We start from the raw sequence: 7,964 nt of genomic DNA, 5'->3' as shown, positions 1-7,964 counted from the left end.
ACGTTTGCGAAGTACGGCACTCAAAATCGTGATTTTCTTGTACGACGTTTATTCGCACGTGCTGCCGACTGCGACGAAATGCAGCGTTCATAGTACAAACGAAGTACGACGTTCACAAAGTGATGAAGTAAAACGTAAACAATAAATAATAATAATGCAACCCACAATACACTAATTGTGTATTAAAATTGCATAACCTACACGAAGTACGACGTTCAAGAATACTAAAGAATTTTATTTGTGTTGTATATAATGAAAAAACAGCAAATTTTTTTGCAAATTACGTATCTGTAAATAAATGTAAACATTTAGCAACTAATCAAAATTGTTTTTTTTTGCCTAGATATTAAAGTAAAACATAAAAATACATTAAATTTATAAAATGCAACCCGCAGCACACTAGATGTGCATTAATATTGCATAACCTTCACGAAGTACGACGTCCAAAAATATTAATTTTTTTTTATATTGAGGTTAAAAGTGAGAAAACATAAATTAATAATAATGCAACCTGCAATACACTTAATATGTACTGATCTTGCATAACCTTCACGAAGTACTACGTTCAAATATAAATTAATATTATTGTGACCCGCAATACACTAAATTTGTATCAATATTGCATAACCTACACGAAGTACGACGTTCAAGAATATTAAAGAATTTTATTTGTGTTGTATATAATAAAAAAACAGCAAATTTTTTTGCAAATTACGTATCTGTAAATAAATGTAAACATTCAGCAACTAATCAAAAGTGTTTTTTTGCCTAGACATTAAAGTAAATCATAAGAATACATTAAATTTATAAAATGCAACCCGCAGCACAACAGATGTGCATCAATATTGCATAACTGTTACGAAGTACGACGTCCAAAAATATTAAATTTTTTTTTATATGAAGGTAAAAAGTGAGAAAACATAAATTAATAATAATGCAACCTGCAATACACTTAATGTGTACTGATGTTGCATAACCTTCACGAAGTACTACGTTCAAATATAAATTAATATTATTGCGACCCGCAATACACTAAATTTGTATCAATATTGCATAACTTACACGAAGTACGACGTTTGAAAATATTAAATGTTTTATTTGTAGTTTGCATATAATAAAAAAAAAAACAAATTTTTATGTAAATTACGTATCTATAAATAAACGTACACATTTAACAATTAAATAAACATAGTATTTTGGCCTAGATATTAAATTAAAACATAAAAATGCATAATATTTATTAAAATGCAACTTGCAATACACCAAATGTGTATTAATATTGCATAACCTTTACGAAGTACGACGTTCACGAAGTACGTCGTTTACGAAGTGCGACGTTTACGAAGTGCGACGTTCACGAAGTACGTCGTTTACGAAGTGCGACGTTCACGAAGTACGTCGTTTACGAAGTGCGACGTTCGCGAAGTACGACGTCTACACATTAGGGCACTCAAAATTATTGTTACGTTGTACGACATTCAGACGTTCCAACTGCGACTAACTACAGCATTCATTTGACTTTGCACATACGACGAACGAAGTACGACGTTTACGAAGTACGGCGCTTAAAATAATTTTGTTTTTATTAATTAATTATTTTTTTTAAAACAAACGTTTTTATAATTAAATTTTATAATGGTTTAAATATAAAATATGACTTTTTAATATTATCAATATTTAAAATATTTTCTCCCTTTTGTGTGTATGCCTTATAGTTATAGAGCTGTGCGCTTCGGTAGACGTCGCCTGTGGAGCTATGTCAGTGGAGCGGTGCGCACATCCAATACCGAGCGGCTGCCTCGATCGGTGTCGCGCTGGTATACATATGGTAGTGGTGTGTGTCGATGCGTTGAGTGAGGCGATATGAACGGTGTAACGGTTTAGTCGAAGTTTATCATAAATGACGACGACAAAACGACCGATTATGTATACGTTCTGCATTTGCTTCCAATTTATCGACGTTTATCGCACATTTCCGCTATCGAATTCGAATAGGGCTTTGCTTGCGAGATTGCTTTATTTTGTGATTTTGTGGCTCGCCCAGTTCCCCACAGCGAGATTGCGGATGCGGCAAAACGTATTCTCTTACGTTGGCGGTCCTTATGCAATCAAACTTTGTTGAACTAACAAATGTTTGTGATTTAAACAAACAAAAATAATAAATGCGTCAACTCTCTAATATCCGAGCGAGAATATTTATATAATATTCGTAACGTTTATGGATTCGAAAGAATTTCATAAATTCACGTCGCATTCAATCTTGCGAAGAGTGAAGAGAATGTTTGAACTTTTAAATCGGCAAAGGTAAAAAATAATATTATAAATATTATTATTATGCCTTTATTGACCGATATATGTGTTGTGGTGTTTAACGACTACGACGACGATGATGACGATACATTTATCTCTATATCGTACGAAGAAAAGAAGAAACAGCGTGGCGTTACTTTCTTATATGTTAGATTGTTTCGCACAAACGCGCATATTCTTCATCTTTATAAACGATGATGATGAGTATTTTATTCTCTCGTCTGTCTCAAAAAACACAAAAACACAGTTCCCTGGTTGATCCTGCCAGTAGTCATATGCTTGTCTCAAAGATTAAGCCATGCATGTCTCAGTACAAGCCAAATTAAGGTGAAACCGCGAAAGGCTCATTAAATCAGTTATGGTTCCTTAGATCGTACCCACATTTACTTGGATAACTGTGGTAATTCTAGAGCTAATACATGCAAACAGAGCTCCGACCGGAGACGGAAGGAGCGCTTTTATTAGATCAAAACCAATCGGTGGCGGTTTCGCCGTCATCGTACAACTTGGTGAATCTGAATAACTTTACGCTGATCGCACGGTCTCGCACCGGCGACGCATCTTTCAAATGTCTGCCTTATCAACTGTCGATGGTAGGTTCTGCGCCTACCATGGTTGTAACGGGTAACGGGGAATCAGGGTTCGATTCCGGAGAGGGAGCCTGAGAAACGGCTACCACATCCAAGGAAGGCAGCAGGCGCGCAAATTACCCACTCCCGGCACGGGGAGGTAGTGACGAAAAATAACGATACGGGACTCATCCGAGGCCCCGTAATCGGAATGAGTACACTCTAAACCCTTTAACGAGGATCAATTGGAGGGCAAGTCTGGTGCCAGCAGCCGCGGTAATTCCAGCTCCAATAGCGTATATTAAAGTTGTTGCGGTTAAAAAGCTCGTAGTCGAATTTGTGTCCCGCGCCGCCGGTTCATCGTTCGCGGTGTTAACTGGCGTTTCGCGGGACGTCCTGCCGGTGGGCTTAGCTCGAGAGGGCGGCCCAACTCAATCCCGCCGCGGTGCTCTTCATTGAGTGTCGAGGTGGGCCGGCACGTTTACTTTGAACAAATTAGAGTGCTTAAAGCAGGCTAAAACTTCGCCTGAATACTGTGTGCATGGAATAATGGAATAGGACCTCGGTTCTATTTTGTTGGTTTTCGGAACCCCGAGGTAATGATTAATAGGAACGGATGGGGGCATTCGTATTGCGACGTTAGAGGTGAAATTCTTGGATCGTCGCAAGACGGACAGAAGCGAAAGCATTTGCCAAAAACGCTTTCATTGATCAAGAACGAAAGTTAGAGGTTCGAAGGCGATCAGATACCGCCCTAGTTCTAACCATAAACGATGCCAGCTAGCGATCCGCCGACGTTCCTCCGATGACTCGGCGGGCAGCTTCCGGGAAACCAAAGCTTTTGGGTTCCGGGGGAAGTATGGTTGCAAAGCTGAAACTTAAAGGAATTGACGGAAGGGCACCACCAGGAGTGGAGCCTGCGGCTTAATTTGACTCAACACGGGAAACCTCACCAGGCCCGGACACCGGAAGGATTGACAGATTGAGAGCTCTTTCTTGATTCGGTGGGTGGTGGTGCATGGCCGTTCTTAGTTGGTGGAGCGATTTGTCTGGTTAATTCCGATAACGAACGAGACTCTAGCCTGCTAAATAGGCGTATTTCGACATCCCAAATGCCGGCTGGAGCCGGGTTCGCCCGGTCTCTATGTGCGGTTTTTACTGTCGGCGTACAAACAATTCTTCTTAGAGGGACAGGCGGCTTCTAGCCGCACGAGATTGAGCAATAACAGGTCTGTGATGCCCTTAGATGTTCTGGGCCGCACGCGCGCTACACTGAAGGAATCAGCGTGTCCTCCCTGACCGAGCGGTCCGGGTAACCCGCTGAACCTCCTTCGTGCTAGGGATTGGGGCTTGCAATTGTTCCCCATGAACGAGGAATTCCCAGTAAGCGCGAGTCATAAGCTCGCGTTGATTACGTCCCTGCCCTTTGTACACACCGCCCGTCGCTACTACCGATTGAATGATTTAGTGAGGTCTTCGGACCGGTGCGCGGTGGCGTTTCGACGTTGCCGATGTTGCTGGGAAGATGACCAAACTTGATCATTTAGAGGAAGTAAAAGTCGTAACAAGGTTTCCGTAGGTGAACCTGCGGAAGGATCATTAACGTGTAAATGTTGTTGTTTAGTTGTCACACATACACACACATTTTGTCTGTGCTGATCAACAAAAAACACACATACATACACTATTCGTATGATGATCAATTCTCATACAAAATTCTTTATTATGCGTCGAACGGAAAAGCAACAACGGGTCGTCTTGCATTAAGCGGATCTGTTGTTACGTTTTTCGATTTATTTTATAAATCGATTGTAAACGTGCCGTAAACGACGTTTTCAAAGAATTTTTTCGAACATTAACACGAATCAATATTGTCGAAAGATGGTTATGTGCTAACGTTTTATTATTGCTTTCGCAGTGCCGGTCTTAGCGTATTTCCATCATCGTATTCGCTTCGAAAAAAAGTACTAATACACAGTGGTGGTGTATAATTAATGTGCAAGAGATGTTGTTGTTGTTGTTGTAGTATTTGTATATGGTTGGAGTTATTTATAATAACAAACAAGAATGAATGAATGAATAATAATGGTGTCTGCCAATACGATCGTACTTTATGTACACGACTAAAACTTTATACATACAAACCATAATAATAAATAAACTCGAAACAACCAACAACAAAATTAATACGCTACTGTACATACAAATACACATTTATACATACCATCATTTTACTTAACCGATGGTGAGTGATGTTTGAAAAATAAACGCTTAGGCTTACGGTTTTGTAAGCCAGTCTTTGCGTATTTTCTTCATCGTATTCGCTTCGGAAAAAAGAAAATAAAGATGGTGTATAATTAATGTGTAAAAGAGATGTTGTAGTTGTAATTTAATTTGTAAATGGTTGGAGTTTATTAATAAATAAAAGGGGCTGTCTATTCGTCTGTACTTTATGTACAAGACTAAAACTTTATACATACAAACCATAATAATAAATAAACTCGAAACAACCAACAACAAAATTAATACGCTACTGTACATACAAATACACATTTATACATACCATCATTTTACTTAACCGATGGTGAGTGATGTTTGAAAAATAAACGCTTAGGCTTACGGTTTTGTAAGCCAGTCTTTGCGTATTTTCTTCATCGTATTCGCTTCGGAAAAAAGAAAATAAAGATGGTGTATAATTAATGTGTAAAAGAGATGTTGTAGTTGTAATTCAATTTGTAAATGGTTGGAGTTTATTAATAAATAAAAGGGGCTGTCTATTCGTCTGTACTTTATGTACAAGACTACAAAAACGTTTTATAACAATAAAAAGCTCGAAACAACCAATAACAAAATATACTACTACTATACTACTATACATACAAACGCACATTTATAAATACATAAAATCAATTTACTTTATCGATAGTGAGTGATGTTTGGAAAAAAACGCTTAGGCTTACGGTTTTCGGGTACCTGGGTTCCGCATGCGTCGAAGTAATAATTTACTTTAACGACGCGACGAACCGTAGGAATCTAAATAAAAAAGTTTATTAACTTTTTTAGATTCTGTGGGTTTTAAATGATATACGCCCGACTGACGAAGGAACGTTTTGCACTGCCTGTGCTTTTCTTTTGATTCGTTTTTATGTCGACGGACGTTCTTAGAATGCCCACCAAACGACGTATCACACAAAACACCCTACAATTGTATTGTTTGGTAAATATTGTTGTGATTAAGTTTGCAGCTGTGGCGTTTGTTTGAAGAAAACGTCTGGTTTTTCGACATATTTTCTATTTAATAAATATACATAATGCTTATCGCAAAAGGAGCAGAGTTTTATAGACAAAGTTGATAGAGAAAAAAAACCTAATAGATATATATATACGTATTTATAAAACGTTAATATCATCGGGTTATTCTTTATGTAAACTTAAACTATAACTGCATACTCTTTTCGATAAGTAGAAACAAATGCCACTTTAATTAAATAAAATATTATAAAATATAACGCCGAACGTTTCTTTCGATTGGTCCGTTTCTCACATATACATCACAATTGTAATAACCTTAAGTAGTTATTTTTGTTGTTGTGTGATGATGAAACGATTTCGATGTGGAACGGTGCGTTATGTAATAATATTTTAAATTTGTTTGAAAAGATTACCCTGAACGGTGGATCACTTGGCTCGTGGGTCGATGAAGAACGCAGCTAATTGCGCGTCAACTTGTGAACTGCAGGACACATGAACATCGACATTTCGAACGCACATTGCGGTCCTCGGATATACTGTTCCCGGACCACTCCTGGCTGAGGGTCGTGTCAATTTCAAAGACTGCTCGGTTTTTGTCTTAAACACAGCGCACAATGTTGTGTAGACAATTACGTCGGAGCGTGTTGGGTGCAAATATGACGCGTTACTATAATTGTTAATTGATTGTCGGTTGTCATAATAAAATATTATGCAACGTAGACAACAATAAAAACAATATAAAAAAATAACGCGGCATCCTAAAACGCAATAGCGGCTGACATTCTTATTAGTTTGTTGGTACAAGTTGGTTTAGACGTAGCACGTCCGATATTAAAAAGCAGCCACAACGCTTAAATTTCGAACGAAGCGATCGTCGTGTCCGAGACGTTAAAGTTGTTTATATGCATATTTTATGCACTATAATTAACAACAACAACATTCTCGCAACGACGTCAGATCGATGTTTGAAATTGTTTGGAGGCAGCCATATAAACGGAATACGTGTAATTATCGTCTGACAAAATAAAGGCAAATTTATATTTGCGACCTCAGAGCAGGTGAGACTACCCGCTGAATTTAAGCATATTATTAAGCGGAGGAAAAGAAACTAACTAGGATTTCCTTAGTAGCGGCGAGCGAACAGGAAAAAGCCCAGCACTGAATCCCGCGGCCGAAACCGGACGCCGGGAAATGTGGTGTTAGGGAGGATCCGTCATCCCGAGATTGTGCGACGCGTCCAAGTCCATCTTGAACGGGGCCACAGCCCATAGAGGGTGCCAGGCCCGTAGTGACCGTTGCCGATAACGGGAGGATCTCTCCTCAGAGTCGGGTTGCTTGAGAGTGCAGCCCTAAGTGGGTGGTAAACTCCATCTAAGGCTAAATATGACCACGAGACCGATAGCGAACAAGTACCGTGAGGGCGCTAAATGATCGTGCGACGAACGGCGTACGCGTCGTTCGCGCCTTTTGTTTATGCGAACCGAAGTCGAACGCGTGCACTTCTCCCCCAGTAGGACGTCGCGATCCTTTGGGTGTCGATCTAAGGCCCGCGGTGGAGCCCGTTCGAACGGTTCGCCGTTTCGGACGAACCCGCGGTGTTTCCCGGTCGACTCGCTCGAAGGTATGCATATGGCGCCGGGCCGCTACACAGTTAGCGTCCGACCATTGGCAAGCGCGTTCGTTTATGACGGTAATCGCACCTGGTGTCGGTTCTGTCTACGAATGGCTGTTCGCCAATGAGTTCTCGGACAGACTCGGTTGAAACGCCGATCTGCGACGCTATAGCTTTGGGTACTTTCAGGACCCGTCTTGAAACACGGACCAAGGAGTCTA

At 39.8% G+C, this 7,964-nt stretch overlaps 3 non-coding genes across 3 annotated transcripts in view; all 3 read left to right on the top strand.

Annotated features, from left to right (window-relative positions):
• Positions 1 to 2,558: 2,558 nt before the first annotated feature.
• LOC135267772 (small subunit ribosomal RNA) lies at positions 2,559 to 4,481 on the top strand. Its single transcript, XR_010336145.1, has one exon. It is a non-coding gene; the product is annotated as a small subunit ribosomal RNA (ribosomal RNA).
• Positions 4,482 to 6,541: 2,060 nt separating this feature from the next.
• Positions 6,542 to 6,698, top strand: LOC135267767 (5.8S ribosomal RNA). The gene has a single exon (XR_010336140.1). It is a non-coding gene; the product is annotated as a 5.8S ribosomal RNA (ribosomal RNA).
• Positions 6,699 to 7,175: 477 nt separating this feature from the next.
• LOC135267769 (large subunit ribosomal RNA) overlaps positions 7,176 to 7,964 on the top strand; it is a 3,925-nt gene continuing 3,136 nt past the window's right edge. The window contains exon 1 of the ribosomal RNA XR_010336142.1: positions 7,176 to 7,964. This exon is cut by the window's right edge and continues 3,136 nt beyond it. This is a non-coding gene — a ribosomal RNA (large subunit ribosomal RNA).

Source organism: Tribolium castaneum, unplaced genomic scaffold, assembly GCF_031307605.1.
Source record: "Tribolium castaneum strain GA2 unplaced genomic scaffold, icTriCast1.1 ptg000089l, whole genome shotgun sequence".
In the NCBI taxonomy this organism is placed as follows: Eukaryota; Metazoa; Arthropoda; class Insecta; order Coleoptera; family Tenebrionidae; genus Tribolium; species Tribolium castaneum.
This window is presented reverse-complemented; position numbering and strand designations above follow the sequence as displayed.